The 22,049-nt window shown below is 45.6% G+C and overlaps 1 long non-coding RNA gene across 1 annotated transcript; it reads right to left on the minus strand.

Annotated features, from left to right (window-relative positions):
* Positions 1 to 9,556: 9,556 nt before the first annotated feature.
* LOC144110643 (uncharacterized) lies at positions 9,557 to 17,023 on the minus strand. The gene is made up of 4 exons (XR_013309884.1): positions 16,750 to 17,023; positions 13,049 to 13,180; positions 11,767 to 11,831; positions 9,557 to 9,745 (listed from the first exon to the last, which is right to left on the minus strand). It is a non-coding gene; the product is annotated as an uncharacterized LOC144110643 (long non-coding RNA).
* Between the last annotated feature and the right edge of the window lie 5,026 nt (positions 17,024 to 22,049).

Below are 22,049 nucleotides of genomic sequence, written 5' to 3' on the forward strand. Positions count from 1 at the left end.
GGTTCAAGCCAACTGCCAGGCAGCAACCTCTGTATAGAAAGAGTTAATCTTCTCTTATCTATACCACCGCTTAGCAGCGGCTGGACTCTCCTTCTCTGCATGCATGTCAAACGTTGTGATACGGACGCCCACTACGTCTCCGCCTTTTAAACGCAATGCTGTGTATGTGGGGCGGGGTTCGGGTGATAGAGAGGCGTGCGGCGAGGTGGCAACGAAGAACGCGGCGCATCTGTGGTGTCTCTGGTTACCATGGTATCAGCGCATGCGCTCAACTGCTCATCCATGTGACGTCACGTTCGGCTTGGACGCTGGAAAGGGCGCGCGGCCGCGGCGACGCCGAAGTGCACGGCGCACTTTGCTCCTCTTCGGTTGCCATGGTAAGGGCGCATGCGCACAACTTGCCTTTCCCATGAACCGCGAAATGCTCGACTGGTAGCCCACTGTAGCTGTCACTACAAAACTTTATTGGCGAACGATTTAATGTGTTCTTGACCCTTACGGGTCACGGCGCCGTGGTCGATCCTCGGTCCAGGATTGCGCACTTGACAGCTGCCAGCGTGGCTCGGCGTACAAGAAATCATTGCGCTTCCTTGTCCTGGCTGGCCAGCAGGTGCCCCCACTGCAGCATGCGTCACACTCGGATGGTCTATTCTAGGCTCTAAGTCTGCCTTAGTGCAGATGACTTGCTCTAATGTAGCTTTACCCTGGCACCATGGACATTGGTCTGCATATTGTGTAGGAAAGATATTTGTTAGTTTGCGCAGGTGCTCGTAGGTACCAGTTTTTAGTCTGCGCCAGTGTGCGCCTCGTCTTTGGATAGCATTTTGTGTACGTTGGATAGCGTTTCCGCCGACCATTGTAATGATCGAGTATGTCCGAGCACGTGGGCGTAACAGGGTCAATGGTGCCCGTGGTGCAAAGTGTTTAGTCTGCTCGGTTGACGTACCCTCCATTTAACTCGTCTGCAGCCACGTTGCCCCTCTTCCCCTCGTGTGGAACCCATACTATATTATTTTTAGTGTTTATGTGTCTTTTCGTCGTGTGAAGAATGTGGTTGGCGATGCTGTCTACCCTGCCTCTTGTGTTGTTTCTGCATGCTTGCGTAGAGTCCGTCACTATAGTGATGTTATGTCCTGTTGTGTTGCGTTGGCGTGCGATATTGCTGGAGCAATGGCGGCCTCTTCAGCTGCCTCTATGGTTGGGTTGTTTATGGCTGCTCTGGTTATTTCTTTCCCTTCTTCGCCTCTTACAACGGCGATCGTTTTGCGTTGGTATCGGTACTTTGCTGCGTCCGTGTAATCTACTCTGGGATTGTCGCTGAATTCTCTGCTCAGGGCTCGGGCTCTCCCTTGTCGTTTTTTATTATGCATATTGGGGCCCATGTGTCCATGTGTAATGGGTCCATGTGTAATACATTCTGTTGTATTACACGTCATCACACATAATAATCTATAGCGCTAATTAATGGCCCTTAAAACTCAGTTTTCCTTGAATGTCATCTGCGCACACTGCTGTGTGACGTGCTTGTACAAATCCTTTGTTTATCCTCCTGAACGAACATCCTGATTTGTGAAGAAGTAGAGGGCTCCTCTCCCGACCGAAAGAATTTCGGTTCACTTCCGCTTGACAACCTTTTAAAGCAAAAGCTTTACTAGCTTAGTGGTGCCCATTTCGCTGCGTCTGCACGAATGACCTTGAAAAAGATTAGCGGAGTTGCGTAGGTAGATAGATAGATAGATAGATAGATAGATAGATAGATAGATAGATAGATAGATAGATAGATAGATAGATAGATAGATAGATAGATAGATAGATAGATAGATAGATAGATAGATAGATAGATAGATAGATAGATAGATAGATAGATAGATAGATAGATAGATAGATAGATAGATAGATAGATAGATAGATAGATAGATAGATAGATAGATAGATAGATAGATAGATAGATAGATAGATAGATAGATAGATAGATAGATAGATAGATAGATAGATAGATAGATAGATAGATAGGTAGGTAGGTAGGTAGGTAGGTAGGTAGGTAGGTAGGTAGGTAGGTAGGTAGGTAGGTAGGTAGGTAGGTAGGTAGGTAGGTAGGTAGGTAGGTAGGTAGGTAGGTAGGTAGGTAGGTAGGTAGGTAGGTAGGTAGGTAGGTAGGTAGGTAGATAGATAGATAGATAGATAGATAGATAGATAGATAGATAGATAGATAGATAGATAGATAGATAGATAGATAGATAGATAGATAGATAGATAGATAGATAGATAGATAGATAGATAGATAGATAGATAGATAGATAGATAGATAGATAGATAGATAGATAGATAGATAGATAGATAGACAGACAGACAGACAGACAGACAGACAGACAGACAGACAGACAGACAGACAGACAGACAGACAGACAGACAGACAGACAGACAGACAGACAGACAGACAGACAGACAGACAGACAGACAGACAGACAGACAGACAGACAGACAGACAGACAGACAGACAGACAGACAGACAGACAGACAGACAGACAGACAGACAGACAGACAGACAGACAGACAGACAGACAGACAGACAGACAGACAGACAGACAGACAGACAGACAGACAGACAGACAGACAGACAGACAGACAGACAGACAGACAGACAGACAGACAGACAGACAGACAGACAGACAGATAGATAGATAGATAGATAGATAGATAGATAGATAGATAGATAGATAGATAGATAGATAGATAGATAGATAGATAGATAGATAGATAGATAGATAGATAGATAGATAGATAGATAGATAGATAGATAGATAGATAGATAGATAGATAGATAGATAGATAGATAGATAGATAGATAGATAGATAGATAGATAGATAGATAGATAGATAGATAGATAGATAGATAGATAGATAGATAGATAGATAGATAGATAGATAGATAGATAGATAGATAGATAGATAGATAGATAGATAGATAGATAGATAGATAGATAGATAGATAGATAGATAGATAGATAGATAGATAGATAGATAGATAGATAGATAGATAGATAGATAGATAGATAGATAGATAGATAGATAGATAGATAGATAGATAGATAGATAGATAGATAGATAGATAGATAGATAGATAGATAGATAGATAGATAGATAGATAGATAGATAGATAGATAGATAGATAGATAGATAGATAGATAGATAGATAGATAGATAGATAGATAGATAGATAGATAGATAGATAGATAGATAGATAGATAGATAGATAGATAGATAGATAGATAGATAGATAGATAGATAGATAAAGAGGAGGAGTGAAAGGCAGGGATGTTAACAAGAAAGGGGCTCCGGTTGGCTACCCTGCACTGGGGAAGAGGGATTAGGGGACTAAAAGAAAGAAGAGAGAAGGGAAAAAGGCATAACACACACACGCACAACGCTGTCACAATTTGTTACTCAATCCAGTCGCTCTCAAGTAGGCAAAGAGAGCCTTGTATGCCTTGAGGGCAGTCGACTGCTGTGGCCAGGGACCGAGGATCTTTTGCTCTGTTAATGGGCAGAATATGCAGCGATGGCGTAGAGGTAGAACATCCGCCTCGCGTGCAAGAGGACCGGGGTTCAAATCCTGGTGCCGCGCAATTCTCCACCGGGTTAAAAAAAAAAATCCGCGTGTCGATGGAATTGCATAACCAGGCCTGGAGTGCGGCCTTATCTCGGTGACCAGAATTGACAACGCACTCTCTCACCAGAGCAGGATTTGGCCACCCTGGTGTAGTACTTGGCCACAACCTTCTATGATCAAACCAATTAACCCTCGGCCCTCAGTCCCCAGCGGCTGCAGAGCAACTGACCACGGCGGCGGTCAGACCTGCGACGCAGCGGAGGGTGCTAAGAATCTCTGGCTCCGGACAGGCCGCCATTGGAATCTGAACCTGGCAACGTTTAACGCTAGAACTTTAGCTAGTGAGGCTAGCCTAGCAGTGCTGTTCGAGGAACTAGCGGGAATTAAATGGGATGTGGTAGGGCTTAGCGAAGTTAGGAGGACAGGTGAGGAGTATACAGTACTAAAGGACGGACACATACTGTGCTATCGCGGGTTAGAGGGTAGACGAGAACTAGGTGTGGGTTTCCTCATTAATAAGGATATAGCTGGCAACGTAGAGGAGTTCTACAGTATTAACGAGAGGGTAGCAGCTATAGTAATTAGGCTGAATAGGAGGTACAAGCTGAAAGTGGTGCAGGCCTACGCACCCACATCCCGCCATGACGACCAGACCGTTGAAAGCTTCTATGAGGACGTAGGATCAGCAATGAATAGAGTAAAATCGCAGTACACTGTACTGATGGGCGACTTCAATGCGAAGGTGGGCAAGAAGCAGGCTGACGACCACGCGGTAGGTGACTATGGGATAGGCTCTAGAAATAGCAGGGGAGAGTTATTAGTCGAATTCGCGGATAGAAATAATTTACGGATCATGAATACCTTCTTCCGCAAACGAGAAAACAGGAAGTGGACCTGGAAGAGCCCCAATGGTGAGATTAAAAATGAAATCGACTTCATACTATGCGCTAAACCTGGCATCATTCAGGATGTGGCCGTCCTCGGAAGGGTGCGTTACAGCGACCATAGAATGGTAAGGTCTAGAATTAGCTTAGACTTGAAGAGGGAACGGAAGAAGCTAGCGAAGAAGAAGACCATTAGCGAGTTAGCCGTAAGAGGGAAAGCACAGGAGTTTAGGATAGCGCTGCAAAACAGATACTCGGCTTTATCTGAGGAAGATGATCTTGATGTTCATTCAATGCACGATAACCTGACATCAATAATTACGGAGTGCGCAGTAGAAGTAGGCGGTAGGACAGTTCGAAAAGATACCGGGAAGCTATCTCAGGTGACGAAAGATCTGATTAAGAAGCGCCAAAACATGAAGGCATCTAACACTACCGATAGAATAGAACTAACGGAGCTATCAAAGTTAATAAATAAGCGCAAGGTAGCCGACATAAGGAAGTTTAATATGGAGAGAATCGAGCGTGCTCTAAAAACGGAGGTAGCCTAAAAACAGTGAAGAGGAAACTAGGCATAGGTAAAAACCAGATGTATGCATTAAGAGACAAGCAGGGCAATGTCATTAGCAATATGGATAAGATAGTTAACGTAGCCGAAGAGTTCTACACAGACCTGTACAGTAGCCAATGTAATCAGAACGCTAATGAGAAAGACAGCAGTGCACAGCAATGCGTCATTCCGCCAGTAACGAAAGATGAAGTAAAGAAAGCCTTAGAAGCAATGAAAAGGGAAAAGCAGCTGGGGAGGATCAGGTAACAGCAGATCTGTTGAAGGATGGAGGGGACATCGTGCTAGAAAAACTAGCCACCCTGTATACGCAATGCCTTATGACCTCGACTGTACCAGAAGCTTGGAAGAATGCAAACATTATCTTAATTCATAAGAAGGGAGACGCCAAGGACTTGAAAAATTACAGGCCGATCAGCTTACTATCCGTTGCCTACAAAGTATTTACTAAGGTAATCGCTAATAGAGTCAGGGCAACGTTAGACTTTAATCAACCAAATGATCAGGCAGGCTTTCGTAAAGGATATTCTACAATAGATCATATTCACACCATCAATCAGGTGATAGAGAAATGCGCAGAATATAACCAACCTCTATATATAGCTTTCATTCATTACGAGAAAGCATTCGACTCAGTGGAAACCTCAGCAGTCATAGAGGCATTGCGTAATCAGGGGGTAGAAGAGCCTTATGTCAAAATACTGGAAGATATATATAGCAACTGCACAGCTACTATAGTCCTCCATAAAGTCAGCAATAAAATTCCAATAAGAAAGGGCGTCAGGCAAGGAGACACGATCTCGCCAATGCTGTTCACCGCATGTTTGCAGGAGGTATTTCGAGGCCTGAATTGGGAACAGTTGGGAATAAGAATAAATGGAGAATACCTAAATAATCTGAGATTTGCTGATGACATTGCCTTGCTGAGTCACTCAGGACGTGAACTGCAAATCATGATCAACGAGTTAGACAGGCAGAGCAGATCGATGGGTCTAAAAATTAACATGCAGAAAACCAAGGTAATGTTCAACAGCCTAGCAAGGGAACAACGGTTCACAATTGGCAGCGAGAGCCTAGAAATTGTGCCGGAATACGTCTACTTGGGGCAGGTAGTGACAGCTGATCCGGATCATGAGAGGGGGATAACTAGAAGGATAAGAATGGGGTGGAGCGCATATGGCAAATTCTCGCAGATCATGAGTGGCAGTTTACCAATTTCCCTCAAGAGGAAAGTGTACAACAGCATAATCTTACCGGTACTAACCTATGGGGCAGAAACGTGGAGGCTAACGAAGAGAGTTCAGCTTAAGTTAAGGACAACGCAGCGAGCCATGGAAAGAAAAATGATAGGTGTAACGTTAAGAGATCGGAAGCGGGCAGAGTGGGTGAGGGAACAAACACGGGTTAATGACATCCTAGTCGAAATCAAGAGAAAGAAATGGGCTTGGGCAGGGCATGCAATGCGAAGGCAAGATAACCGCTGGTCTTTAAGGGTAACGGACTGGGTTCCAAGAGAAAGTAAGCGTAGCAGGGGGCGGCAGAAGGTTAGATGGGCGGATGAGATTAAGAAGTTTGCAGGCAAAGGGTGGATGCAGCTGGCAAAGGATAGGGTTAATTGGAGAGATATGGGAGAGGCCTTTGCCCTGCAGTGGGTGTAGTAGGGCTGATGATGATGATGATGATGAATGGGCGAGGATCGAGGCGGTGCAGGGCACAACAAAGTGTATTTCTTGCACTCGCAAATGCAGGGCACTCACAGAGAAGATGAGCGATGGTCTCCTCACAACCACAGCTCTCACAGGCAGGGCTGTCGGCCATCCCCATCCGGAAAGCATAGTAATTGGTAAATCCAACACCGATTCATAAACGGCATAACAGTGTTGCGTCGCGACGTTCTAAGTTACGTGGAAGACGAAGGCGCAGTTCAGGGACCAGTGCCTTGATGCGGAGATTGCAAAACTCCCGTGTTACACGCTGAAAGTGTGAGCTACAGCGCCAAAGGGCGAAGCCCACACGCAGCGTCAGGTCTCGATATTGGGATCTTCACTGGAAGTCCATCGTTGTGAGCAGAACGAGCAGCCGCATCGGCCTGGCGATCACCGTTAAAGGGAGACTGAGGCGGTTTTCAAATCTGCTAACCTTCTAGGCTTTTGAAGTATACTCATTGTTGATCATGCTCGTGAGGTTATTTTTTCAGTTGTTGCAAAAGCACCGCCACAATCACAGATTGAATGCGCGCCGTTCAAATCTCCCGCGTCCCTAGAGAGCGCAGGAGAGGAGAACAGCAGAGAGGAAAACCTTCTCCTTGTCGGCCCGTGTGACGTCATTTTGAGGAGCCGGAGACCGTCCGAGTCACCCGAACGTGCTTTCAGCGCGCGTTGTTCCTCGTGTTGCCTGCGTTGTGGTCGTAATCCCAAAGTGTTTCAGCCAAGTTTTGAGCATCCGACCACGTGCAGCCGATCTAACATGAGGTACTGCAGTGCTTTCGGGTGTACGAGCACCTACGGCCGCGACGATGTCGTCTTCCACACTTTCCCGAAAGATCAAAAGCTCGCAGCGCAGTGGGTCGTTGATGTGAAGAGGGAGAATTTCAAGCCGACCAAAGCAAGCGTACTCTGTTCGAAGCACTTTCGTGACAGCGACTACGTGCAGAGCTTGTCCCTAATGCGATCGCTAGTGCTTTCTGTCAAAGGGGCACGGCTGAACCATGACGCGGTTCCTTCACTATTTTTGCACAAAAGAAGCAGGCCACCACCGCCAAGAAGTGCATTTGCTAAAAGAAGGAAACATGAGGTGAGTGCTTCTACTTCCGATTTTAAATTCATTACTCTGCGGCAATTTTGGTCTCATTTGCGTGTGGAGCTTTGCATGAAGCGTTGACCGCGAGTAGCCCACGCGGAGAGCGATCCCGCGATGGTACGGGCACAGCGCCGCGCGGCGGTACTCGGCTTTCCTTTTCTCGCGCAAGGGGATATGCTATAGAGACCCCTGCGCTAAACGTCACTTAACTCATCAATGAAACACTGCGGATGATTCCTCGTGTGCAGACGGGACGGGCAATTATAATGGTAATGGTCCTGCGCATGCGCACTGGCACCTAGCTATTCCCCTATGTCCCTAACCGATAGCTTCACACTTTTTAAATCTGTCCAATTCCGATGTGGTTATGCAAATGCGATAAGTCGGCAGGCGTCATGGCATTCTTACGAGGTAAACGTACATTTCGATGATCACCAAACAGCCGAGAACGACTTCACATACGCGGTTTTCTTGCTTTGAGAGAAAAATTTTCAGTAAAGAGCAATTGAGTAATCCAGTACGCTTTTTATCTTTTCGGGTCCTTGCAGAACTGCTTGGAGAAGGATCAAGCTTGGAAAAACTTGATCCAAAATTGGGCAGTCCCTCTGGTAGCCCAACAGGTAATGACGCTACATTCAGTCTGAACATTTAGTTGTGCATGCCTATATTGTGCATCAAATCATGTCTCAGTCTGTGTTGTAGATGTCACAACAGAAGCTGGAGCAGATCTCTGTGCAATGCGACATGAAAACTTCGGCGTGCAAAAATCAGTAAGTATCCTCGCTCTCACTGGTAATGACCAATCTTCAGCAAGCAGAGTAATGCAAGGCATTGACACCTTACACATTATATGATAACCTGCTCATTATTGCAGATTCAGCATATGATGTAACGCTGGAAGTCAAACTGACAGAGTCTTGTGAGGGAAGACACAAGTCTGTCCAAGCAACGATGCGGCCAGCGACAAAAAACACAGCTGTACAGGCATGTGTGAAAAGAAGCATGGCATCACACCACTCTCAGACAAAACCACACACTGTATCTATCGGTATGTGCCTCCACAATCAGCGTACATTTTTTATGCATGCATTTGTACAATAATGACGGGGAAGGGGCCAAAGAGCTATAGAGGTTTTCAGTTGTACTAAAATTTCCGCATATTCTATGTTGCGTGCAGTGGTAACAACTACTATATGCAGCTGCACATATCACATGATTTTTAGGCATTCAGGTTGGCAGCCCCATGATAAATGTAGCCACTCAAACGACCATGCCAATCCAAAGAGAGGCCATTGAAAATGATGACAGCACAGAAGACGAAGGTGGAGATGAGAACTACGATGATGAGGACTACAGTTCATGCGAAGAACTTGAAGAGAAGTATGCGATTTATTAACAGTATGATAAAAACCTGTTTGCCCTACTTTTACTCTGGTGCCATAAACATTCACTCCTAATGTTTTTCATGCAAGGTAGCGTGTTTAGGCTGTTGTCCAGTGCGATTGAAAATTTGCCCATTCTCTCCCAGGCAGGGATGTGTCAGAAACTCCCCAGATGAACCCGGCAACAAAATTTTTTTGGTGCAGGAGAAGTACCTTTGGAAGCTTTTCCAGCTGTGCACAGAGTGCCTCGCACTTCGTGCAGTCAGATTCGAGTGTGAAGGCACACTTCTAGAAGTTTATGGGGAGTGTGCATCTGGCCATTTCGTTTACTGGTGTAATCAGGACGTCGAAAAACAGCAGCCGATGCTCAACCCGCAGCTTTGCGCAGCAGTTCTCTTCTCTGGATGCAACCCAACAGCTACACTGAGAATGCTGGCTTCAATTGGTGTACCAGTTGTGAGCAACAGGACATTTTTTGCAATCCAGCGTTCATATCTGTGGCCTGCAATTGACATGGTAAGGAGTCATTGTGAAGAAGTTTCCAGCTTTTTTTGCATGGTCAAGGTTCAATGCGCACTGTTTTTTTTTCAGGTTTGGAAAGAAGAGCAGAAAAGTATGCTGCAAGAGCTGCAAGGCCAACAGGTGAACCTTGCTGGAGATGGACTGGCTGATTCACCAGGATTTAGTGCTAAATATGGCACGCATACTCTGATGGAAGCTGAACGCCACAAAGTCTTGCATTTTGAAGTCGTGCAGGTGCGTTTCCACTTTGATACAACAACGTTCTGTAAATTTCTATAGCTCACTAATGCCGCCAAATGAACTGTAACGCAACATTTATATATCATGACTTCTTTCTACAGCACATGCATTATTATTGGCTTAGCCTTGAATCTCCGTGCTGGTAGATGAAGCATCAGCACAGCATTACTTTTTTTAGAAATACAAAGATTTATTTTCTTAAAAATAGTTACAGCTGGGAAGGAGAGACCTCAATACATGCAGTCTTTTTTTTTAAATTGGTAGACACGCTGCACATCACTCAATATCCTTTGCCATTATCATTCCACAGTCCAATGATGCTGGCGGCAGCTGTCGCATGCAGTTAGAAGGCCTGAAACAAGGCCTTGCTTTTCTGGAGAGTGAGAGCATCAAGGTAGCAGTGCTGGTAACCGACCGTCATACACAGATCAAGTGCTTTCTCCGCAACAACAAAGCTGCAATCACCCATGAGTTCGACGTGTGGCACATGGCAAAAGGTATCTAGCAGCTGCGGCTTTACGGTGGCTGATAGAATATTATTTTCAGCATATTTATGGAATATATTACATTAGTTCTATTTTTTTTAATATGCATTTTAGGTATCATCAAGAAACTGCACACAGCTGCAAAAGAAAATAACTGCAAGGAGCTTGCACCCTGGATTAAGTCTGTGTGCAACCATCTGTATTTGGCGGCAGCATCCAGCGAAGGCAAAGCAGAACTCATTGTGCCCAAATGTCTTTCACTTCTTAACCACATAAGGGACATCCACACACACGACCAGGCATCGTTGCCCTCGTGCTTGCACGGACATCGAACCCAAGCAGTGGCTCAGAGAAGGTATGTTACATTTTGTAATGAAAATATGTGAAAGGCCATAGCGAAGCATAATTAGGCACATCTAGGTATGATATACAAAGTAACAAAATTCCAATAAGAGAGGGTTTCAGGTAGGGAGACATAATCTCTAGAGTACTATTCCCTGCGTGTTTACAGGAGGTATTCACAGACCTCAAATGAGAAGAACTGGCGATAAGAGTTAATGAAATTTGGTGATCACGTTGCCTTGCTAAAGAACTCGGAACTCCAGAAGAGTGGCAAATCGGGCTAGTTGGTGCATGTTTGTCATTTTTCGAAAGCGCTAAAACAACATGGACAAAGAAGGAACAGACAGGGATGAGCACTTGTCCATGTGTGTTCCTTCTTTGTCCGTTTTGTTTTAGCGCTTTCGAAAAATGAACTCGGAACAAACTGCAAAGCATTATCGATGACATTGACAGGCAAAGCAGAACAGTGGGTCTAAGAACTTTATGCATAGAACTTAAGCAATGTCCAACAGTCTCTGAAGCGAGCAGTGGTTTATGATAGGCAGCGAAGCATTAAATGTGGGAAGGGAAGAGGTCTAATTAGTGTAGGTAATGACCGCAGATCCAGACCATGAGAGTGAAAGAAACAGCATAATAAGTATAAGGACAAGTGTATTTAACAAGTATGCTGAAATCATGAATAGTAATTTACCAGTAACGCTCAAGAGGAAATTGTACAACAGCTTTACCTTACCAGTACTCACTTATGGTGGAGAAACAAAATTAGCAAAAAAGGTTGAACTTAGATTGAGTACAATGTTGCAAGCTGTGAAAGTGAAAAGTGTAACATTATGATATGAAGAGAGCAGAGTGGGTAAGTGAACAAACGAGTTAATGATATCCTAGTAGAAATCAAGAAGAAATGGCAGGCAATGCAATGGAGAGGCTGGACAACCTATGGTTGTTGAGGGTTCCAAGATTTTCCAAGAGGGTTCCTCTGGATTCCAAGATTTCAGCAACCTGTGCAGTGCAGCAGGATTTCAATGAAAAGCTTCATGAGCTAAGTAAATAATGGCTGTTTCAGTTTATTCCATACCATTTATTACAGTGCACCTCAAATACCAATGTTTATTAAAACTATCGAAACTTATAAGATCTGCATTACTGAACACAAGTTTATTTACAGGTGCACTGAAACACTTTTTAACTGGTTGATGCAGAGCATACAGCAAGCCGCACACTTAGAGCTTTACAAGGAGATGATAATGGCCGTTTCTTTTTAGAATCAAAGGCTTTCCAGAAGCTTCAAGACATTGCAAATTCTAAGGCCCTTCTGCAAGACATGCCGCGGCTATCTACTAGACATCAAACCTATGGATTAGAGGCTTTTCATAGCCTTCTAGTGCATTTTGCACCGAAGACCTACCATTATTCGTATTTGGGAATGAGGGCCAGGTAAGCTGTTGTCTTCTATTCTCTACTTTTACAGTCAGAAGCCATCAATATCACAAAACAATTGTGTTAAACAAAACAAATGTTAGACATGCATCTGTAGAAAAAGTGAAAGGCATGTAGGCACGTGCCAAAACTACATGAACAGGTGCCCATCTTAAATTACACCTACTGAAATTGTCAATAGCTGCATCATTTCTTATGCCGTATAAACAGAAATTAAAAACACAGTCGACCGAATCGGAAGGGGTTTAACATGCCGACACTATATGGGCATTTAGAGTTTCGGCTGTGTTCACCATGCAAGCACTGCACTTTCATTTTCAATCCGCCCGGCAACTGAGGCGATGCTTTGTTCTCATAGCTCTTCAAAAGTAGTACTTTGCTCCTAAAGTATTTTCATCACGCGTGCTCATGGTGCTTTCAAGCACTAATTGCTAACATGGTGTTGTGCTCAACTCCCATCAGTGACCTTCTTTTGTCACATGATCTTTACAGTTAGATTGTTTACATATGTTACAATCTACCACGCTTTTACACTGTCCTGTGCAACTTTTTCCGGACCCAACTCTCTGTACTTCACTACAAGGAGAACAGTGGACGTGGTCAGGCACGCGCAAAGGATGGCACACTTCGATGGTGTGTGCGTTACCCAAAGGCAGCATGTGGTGACCCAACAGCTTGTCCAGTAAAGGAGCCACCCACTCATGGTAAGCTTGCACCACCTAGTTTATTTGATCACGAAGAAAGTGAATATTGCACAAGCTACAAGATGAAATGCTCACACAGGGTACGTCAAACGCCTCCTCGACAAGGTTGTGGCCATGGCTGAGAGCATGCAGCCTCAGGAGAGGAAAACTGCTCCAGAATCTCGTCCACCACTCAGCAGCAGTTTTCCAAAGGCCCCAAAAGAGAACCTGGTTGAGAAAAGAAAGACAAGGTTCAACAGACAATGATCAGTTTCTTACCATCTGCAGAGAAAATACCGGTAAGTAGTATGGGGTTTACCGCAAGTCCCAAATCTGAATGTGGCTTGATAGCCATTGTGACAGGTAAAAATGTACAGCAAAGGATGTGATGACATGCACCGTATACTTTAATTACAGAAAACTAGTTACCAAAATGTTTGGTTCGTCAAAAAAAAGAAAAACAGATATTACTAAACATAAGAAGGCAGAGTAGGAAAAATCATGCAGCCACTAGAAAGTATGTAGACCACTGTGCACTATATGCTGGAGATTGCGTAGATTATAAAGGGAAAAAATGCAACCTTGATAACCAGTTTAACGACTCTATCCTTTCCTTTATGGCATTTTTTTTCCTTTAGCTTTTTTTTACCTTTTGCGGTTTTATTGCATTGTTCATTTTGATTCTGTTGCATATTTTTTGAAAAGGGGGGTCTGTTTTTGCATTCTTTTCATGTCAGTATGGCTATTAACCTGCTTCTCTCCTACCTGTAGGTGACAGCCTCTATGGCCAGACAAGAGCTGTTTGAAGACCAAGTGCGCCATCTTCCCACCCTCCTCACTCCACTCCCCACCATAACTCCAGCCCATCCTCCTTAGAGTGAAGGGCCTATATAACCCCCGCCAATGATGACCGCACTTGACCTGACAAAGACAAGTCCTCATGTTGGAATGTTGGTCGCTAGACTGAGGCTCTCCCTTCATTTTATTTTTTTAAGATTGAAACCTCCCGTACTTCTTATCTGCCATTACGAAAGAAGAACCAATGCACTACTACCACATATTTAGCAGCCATTGCTGTCTTCTAGGAAATATTACTAGCGACAGACTGTGGTGAACACATCATACGCTATACGACAGTATCTGCATGATCTTAAAAGCGTTATGCTTCTGCATTTGTCGACAATTTGCAGGCTAGCACGAAAGAAGACTTAATCATTTTGCTTAGTGTGCTTCATGGAATAGTCATTTGGTAAGCAGAAAAAAAAACTTTTTTTCTTGCCACCTTTCTGCTCTGCATTTTTGCGGTAAACATGTTGCAATTTTTTGGCCCTTATTTATTGGAAGGGCAATGATGGTGAAGAAATGGACACAAGGCACATTTGTAGCTAGGAGTTCAGTGTGTTGGCCCTCGACTACGGCACTTTCCACCAGACTATAGACATAGCTCAATTTCGTACAAAATTTAGTTGAACGATATTGTATCCATCATTGTATCCAGTGTTGGATGTCTATGTCCAACCATTTAACCATGCATGAACTGCAAACAGATCAACTACCTCAATCCACAGCCATACTAGGGAGACAGCTAGATGCCAGGGCAGACTACAAAGGAAAGTTTCATCCCAATTACAGATCTTCAGAGGTGATTTTTTGTCCTTGACGCAAGTAGGTTTTGCATTGCCAAAAGGCTTCCAACATGGTTTTTGTTTTTTCTGTGACAGTGTGTAATTTATTTTATAATTCGCAGTAGCAATTCTGACATGATTAGAGTTTTATTGCTTTAGCTTGCCCTTCTAAGCGTTCGATAAGCCAAACAGACCTTCTCTCTTATTTCAGTTCCCTGAACAAGTGTCTACTGTGCATGAATCCATATGCCGCTAGCGTATCATTACTGCATGGAGCCCTCATATTTGCATTTATGCCCAAGATTTTAAAAAATAATTTAGCTGACGTAAAATCTTATTTGAAGTGGACTTGCGAACTCACTCAGCTGTAGAAGCTACGATTTGTTTAATCCCTGCAGCTGCATCTTTCAAGTTGGTGTTAGTTCAGCCTAACTGCCTTATTTTTTCTGTCATACTGAAAAGCCTCATGTGATCGAGAATTTTAGGGCAGCGTCATCAATTCCCCATAAAGGAAGGAAGTTTTGCTAACTCGGACATACTTGCTTGGCACCGGCGGCAATAAATGCCACAATGCAGCTATTCAGTGTAGTAAAATGCAACTTGATATTGGTTCAACATGTGCCTAACGGTTTTGTTGCTGCTGGTGTAGTGGATCACCACAAGCAGTCACTGAAATGCTGGATGCCAGGAGGCTGTCGCCTACTACGTATAGCAGAACAACGCTCGGACAGCTTGTACATCACTGCTCAATGGCAACAGTCATTGACTGAAGTTACAACCCGTGTAATCCCTGCTGTCTTATCTTGCAGGTTGGTATTGGGACACAATTATCTTGTGTGACCTCACTGAATGGTAAGAGATGTTCTGCCAATCTTCACAAATTAATGCACCTTAATAAAATTTTTAGAGGGCCACAAATACTTTTTAGTGGCTTCAAAGCGGAATAAAATTGTGGTTTTTTGCCATGTGGTTTCTTCATGTCAATCACATTAGTGCCGGGTTCCTGCACAGTGATTGCAAGAAAACCTGCCAGAACTCAACAGACCCAGCTAATTTAAATTTTTCCTCACTCCAAAAAGCCCTTTTTCTTGCTATCACTTTGCAAAAACCTCAAGCACTGAAAACAACACACACCTCTGTAGAAACCTCTCTCTGCAGGAACACATAAAAAAGGTGGTTTTCTCAGACTGTATCCAGGTGACAACTTGGTAGAAAGCGTAGACTGTTTCTCATTTGTTTTGAGATGAGCCAGACAGCAAGTACGCTGCATGTCGCTATAGCCTGTGAATGAAAAGTGCTAAAATTTTCCCCAGGGTTGATTCAAATTTCTCACTCATTAGTGGAGCATTTGCTGTCTTTTTTTCAAGAATTGTGTTAAACCACAGGCTATCATAAATTTCGCAGTAGCCGCACAGAGCAGGTTTCTCCTAGTGATTTCTGGCACTTGATAATAAATGCAGCAGAAGTACTCATCTTCCATTCTGTGCAAGCATACAAACACCTGCTATGAACGAGTAATGTTGCAGCCACAGCGAAAATACGGTTATGCACAACTGGGTGCCACCCTACATGCGAAAAAATCGCGTACCGGCATCAGACACGTACCGGAAATTTTTTCGCGAATGGTGCCGGCCGGCGCATGCAAAACTACAAGAGCTCTGTGGACGGCTCCTTTCGAAAGGGAGGCCTCTACCGACGGCAGCGAGTCTAGGCGCAGTACATGTGAGCTAGCGAACTCGCCTTTCCGTTGCATCAAACTTTGGGTATAACTGCCGCTCTCCAGCGTAACCAAAGCAATATTGCGAATCACATCGCAGCAGACGAACGCACTCAGATCACGCACAATCAATTAATTATGCAGCAACATAATACTTTCTACTCCATGCAACGCTTTGTACGTTGTGCTATTGCCAGGCGAGAAAAATGTGGTCGCGGGTCTTTTCACACACCGTGCCACGGCAAGATCAAGAACACATCGCAGGGCAAGCGAAGGCAAACACATTCCGGTTTAGTCGTTTCTGTGGGCTATAGGCGAACCGTCACGATCTTCCGAATCTTCCTCGAACTCCGAAAGGCATTGTGCGAAGTGGCTTATCGCGAGAAAGTTGTCGGACAGTCGTCAAGCTTCTGCCAATAACGACATGCAAATTCGAAAAATGACGTACTACGTACCAGAGCAAGTTTCCAACGCCGGTAGACGATCCCGGCTGCTCTTTGCTCCCCGCCACGGAGATGCTGCGTCGTTTGTGAGCGAAACTGGTACGAACACGTACAGTGACACCCCGATGTTCACGTGAGTGTCAAAAGTGTCCTATAATCGCTTTCACAACACCGCGAAGAGCTGCAATCAGCACGCAACGCAGCCTACGCAGCACTGGAGCCATATCGGCAGCTTCGCCGGTCCTCGAAATGTCGTCACGTCTTCTTGGCCAATCAGAGGCGGCGGCGCAACGCGCGCTGTGCCCCGAGGCGCCGGCTGCGTATTTCTGCTAAAAACGACAATTAGCGCTTGTTTTTACCCAATTTTAGTTCGATATTCGAGTTTGCAGCATCAAAAACTCTAAGGGTCCGCCGCAAGCCCAATTTTTGCAAAAAGTGCTTCAGTCTCCCTTTAATACCACAGTGTCCTGGCAGCCATTTCAAAATGATGTCATGACCTTTGGAAATGGTGCCGTGGTACAGTAGACCGATCTCAGCAACAAGTTTCTCCTGCGACCCGCGGGGTAGCGCAGCTTGCAGGGCTTGAAGGGCTGCTTTAGAGTCAGTGAAAACCGTCCAGTCATGTAGAGGTTCTTGACTGATGAAGTCTACCGCAGCCCATAAGGCTGCGAGTTCCGCACCAGTTGAAGATGTTGGATAGGTCGTCTTCTCTTTCAGGAAGATGGATCTGGCCGGTATCACCACCGACCCCGCAGAACTGGTCGAGTGAACTGATCCATCTGTGTAAATATGTATGCGGTGACTGTGGTAAGAATGCAGGTGATTCGATGTCAGTTGTTTGAGAGCGGGCAAGCGATACACCAGCTTTCTTTGTAATGCCCGTAATATAGAGCTGAGCCCAAGGTTCATGAAGACTCCGTAGTCGGGAGCACGGTCTTGACGCAGGGGTGAACTTCGATGGAAGATACGCGCGATGGGTTTCAATGACATTGACGAATGTAGTACGCGGCCTAATTATTGGGAGTGTTGCGAGGTGATGACAGGGAACCCGTGTGAGGTGCTGAATATGTGTTCTCATGGTGTCAACAGCAATGTATGTAGTAACAGGTTGTTCCCGGGCAACAAGAACAGTTGCTGCTGTTGCTGCACATTTAGGCAGTCCAAGAAAGATACGGAGACCTTGCGCTTGCACACTTTGAAGAGTCTTGATATTTGTTTTTCTAATGGAACTGAATATCGGAAGACTGTACCGCATGTAGCCCAGAAATAGGGAACGGTATAGTTGTAGCATCGAGCGCACTGATGCGCCCCAGGACTTTCCGCCGAAGAAGGAGAGGGCGTGGACAATCGAAATTATTCTCTTTCTCATGTCTTAGATATGTGGACTCCACGAGAGGTTCCTGTCGATGACAACACCAAGGAATCTGTGGCTTTTCTCATAGGGAATGGCTTCGCCATTGATGCGAGTGGTGTAACGTGACATTATTTTCCGTGTGAACGCTACAAGTGAACACTTTTCGGTCGAAATGTTCAGGCCCTGCAAGCGAAGATAAGATGTCAATATCGATGCCGCCTTTTGAAGTCTTGCACGAACTTGAGGACGGGTCACCTCTGATCCCCAAATACAGATGTCGTCCGCATATACCGAGTTCTGAGCAGATTGTGGCAATACGTCGACCAGGCCGATAAGAGCAAGGTTGAAGAGAACTGGGCTAAGCAGTCCACCCTGAGGAACTCCGCTCGAATTCCTGTGCAAGGACGTTGGCACGTCCACAGACAGGACAAAAAACGACCTCTCTGATAAATAGCTGCGTATCCAGCTGAACGTGCGGCCTCCGATCTCAGCAGCTTCCATTGCGTCGAAAATTTCCTGATGCGTTACGTTGTCGTACGCGCCCTTGATATCCAAAAACAATGCCGCGGTCAATCTTTTCAAACTTTTGCTGTGGTGCACCGACGTTACAAGGTCAACCACGTTGTCGATAGAAGAGCGGCCCCGTCAGAACCCAGACATGATGGTTGGATAAATCTGATATCGCTCCAAGTACCATTCCACGCGTGTGAGCAGCATTCTTTCCATCACTTTGCCGACGCAGCTGGCGAGTGCAATTGGACGGTATGATGAAAGGTCAAGCGGTGATTTCCCCGGCTTAATAAGTGGAACCATACGACTAGTCTTCCAATCATGAGGAACTATGCCAGCAGTCTATGACTTGTTATAAGTGTCCAAAAGAGCCCGTCAAGTTTCTTGGCCAAGGTTAGCAAGTGCGGAGTACGTCATACAATCGGGCCCTGCTGATGATGACCTTCTACAACAAGCCAGCGCAGCATCAAAAGAGAGAGAGAATGAAAAGGAAACGCAGGGAGGTTAACCAGATGTGAGTCTCTTGTTTGCTACCCTACACTGGGGATGGGGGATAGGGCTCAGAAAGATGACAGAGAGGAAAACGCAAAAAAAGGAACGTGCTCACATGGAGACACACACAAACAAGGCGTTCCAGTTAAAGTCTTGCACACAGGCCGGTAGATTGTAAGAAGCGCAAAAGCACTCGCACGGCCTTCTTCTTCGACGGTAGGTCCTTTAGATGTTGTAGAATTCTTTTTTCGGATCGCGGTTGGTCGTCCAGTTGGTCAAGTTCTTGGCTAAGGCATGTCCTCTGTGGACTGTACTGCGGGCAGGAGCACAATATATGGCCAGTATTCTTCATGGCCGCAGTGGTCACAGGTTGGGTTGTCGGTCATCCCTATGCGGAAGGCATAGGTTTTAGTAAAGTCAACACCCAACCAAAGTCGATATAAAAGCGTGGCGTCTCTACGGCGAAGCTGAGATGGCGCTCGAAGACTTAATGTTGGATCAAGTGAGTACAGTCGCGTATTTCTTAAATGTGGCTCATTCCATTGCGACTCGGTGCACTGTCGAGCAAGTAGGCGGAGCTTCCGTGCCGCGTCAGTTCTAGGAAGAGGAATTGGGACTTGGCGCTCCTCAGTATGGGCTGAGCGGCAGCGTGATCCGCCCGTTCATTGCCGATAATCCCGCATTGACTTGGAAGCCACTGGAACGTTATTTCATGGCTGGCATCACTTATATGGTGTAACGTCTCTGTAATATGGAAGATTAGTTGTTCGTGCGGTCCGCGTCGTAGAGGTGACAGTAGAGACTGCAGTGCCGCCTTCGAATCGCAGAATATTGTCCATTTGTGTGGCGGTTCATTACCAATGTGATGAAGGGCAGTTAACAGCGCTGCGAGCTCTGCTGCCGCCGATGTTGTCGCGTGGGTCGTCTTAAATTTGATTGTTGTAGCTTTCGCTGGAATGACGATTGCCGCCGCGGAGCTGCTTGGAAGGACAGATCCATCAGTGTAAATATGCGTTGAGTCACGGTAGTTCTCGTACAAATGTAGTAGCGTGAGCTGTCTAAGGACTGGTGATGACATATCAGCTTTTTTCAAGATACCAGGTATTGCGAGGTTGATGTTTGGCTGAGCGAGACACCATGGGGGGATCGAAGGTCTCGCAGCGGGAGTGAAACAAGCTGGAAATGATTCTTCATATGCAGTTATCATTTGGCTGAAAGATGTGTGTGGCCTGTCCGCTGGTAGAGAGGATAATTGGTGACGAGGATTCCTGGCTAGATGCCTTATATGGGTCCTGAGTACTTCAATTTCAATGTGGGTCTTGACAAGGTGGTCTCTAGCGATTGCTATCGTAGCCACTGTTGAAGCACTCTGAGGCAGGCCTAGAGAGGTCCGGAGCACTTGACCCTGAAGACTTTGTATTGTGCGTAGATTTGTTTGCCTTTGTTATTTATTGCTGGCAAGCTGTATCGCAGAAATCCTAGAAAAAGCACCCTGTACAGTTGTAGCATGGCACTAGGCGACATTCCCCACGTCTTGCCAGCGAAAAACTTGAACAGGTGGCAGATGCCTGTCAACCGTTTTTTCACGTATGATATGTGTGGGCTCCATGACAAGTCCCGGTCGATTATGACACCTAGAAACTTGTACGATCGGACCCGTCCTATTATTTGGCCATTTATCATTACTCTGTAGTTTGCCATGGGTTTGCGCGTAAATGGCACTAGTGCGCATTTCTCGGAGAAAATTTCCAGGATTCGATTACGGAGGTAGATAACAGTTTGTGTGGCGGCTCTCTGAATTCTCGCTCGCAACTGTAGGCGTGTTACTGCAGATGTCCATATGCAGATGTCATCCGCGTACATTGATAGTCTGACTGTGGTTGGCACGTGCTCAAGGAGAGCAATTAGTGTTAGATTAAATAACACGGGGCTATGTACACCGCCCTGGGGGACGCCGCGGTAGCTATAGTGAAGAGAAGTATGGCCTTCCTCGGTGCTAACAAAGAAGCATCGCATGGATAGATAGCTCCGTATCCAATGAAACATCCTACCACCCACTCCTACCTCTGCGAGAGCAGAAAGGATGGCTTCATGCGTAACGTTGTCATACGCCCCTTTAACTTCGAGGAATAAGGATGCGCAGAGACGCTTACGGCATTTCTCATGTTGAATGTAGGTCACCAGGTCGACGACGTTATCGATCGATGATCGACCGCGTCGGAAGCCCGCCATGGCATCTGGGTAGGTGTTGTGGTACGCACAATCAAGTTCTTCCATGGAGAATACTACATCCATCCAAGAATCCCGTGAGGGTGGAACATTGTTGCAGTGCAGCGTTGCGCCTGGATTCGGAGGGCCTGTTATTCTTGCGCAGAAATCTTCGGCTACTTCAACCACACTGCGCCTTTGGTGGAGCGCTACGGATTTGAACGGGTAGCGCTGATGAGGGTGCGTGTGAAGACCCCGAATTACACTCCAAACGCGTGACAAAGGCTTCCGTGGATCAAGTGTTTGGCAAAATGTCCTCCACCGTTGTGTTCGTAGTGCCTGAATTCTGCGCTGAATCTTCTTCTGTATGCGCCTAGCATCTCTTAGGTCTAGGCGCGACTTTGTGCGTCGGTATCTGCGCTCTGCCCTGCGCCATTGTGATCGCAGTCGCTGCAATTCGAAGTCAAAATCGGTGTAGTTAACGACAGGGTTAAAGGGGCAGGTGGCGTGTTCCATGGCCTCCTTAATTTTTTGTTCAAGACCGGTAGAGAAGCCCTCTGCGCAAGCAGACTCCATAAGTAATTTAAAAACTGTCCAGTCAATGCGCTGCCTACACGTGGCTGGGGAAAATGTGGAATGGCCGGTAATAAACAGATAGGTTGGGATATGGTAGCTGCCATGGGCTTGAACATCCGAAAACCACCGGACGCTGTTGTTAAGGCACTTTGAAACGAAAGTCAAGTCCAAG

The sequence above is a fragment of the Amblyomma americanum genome, chromosome 11 (assembly GCF_052857255.1).
Source record: "Amblyomma americanum isolate KBUSLIRL-KWMA chromosome 11, ASM5285725v1, whole genome shotgun sequence".
Taxonomy (NCBI): Eukaryota; Metazoa; Arthropoda; class Arachnida; order Ixodida; family Ixodidae; genus Amblyomma; species Amblyomma americanum.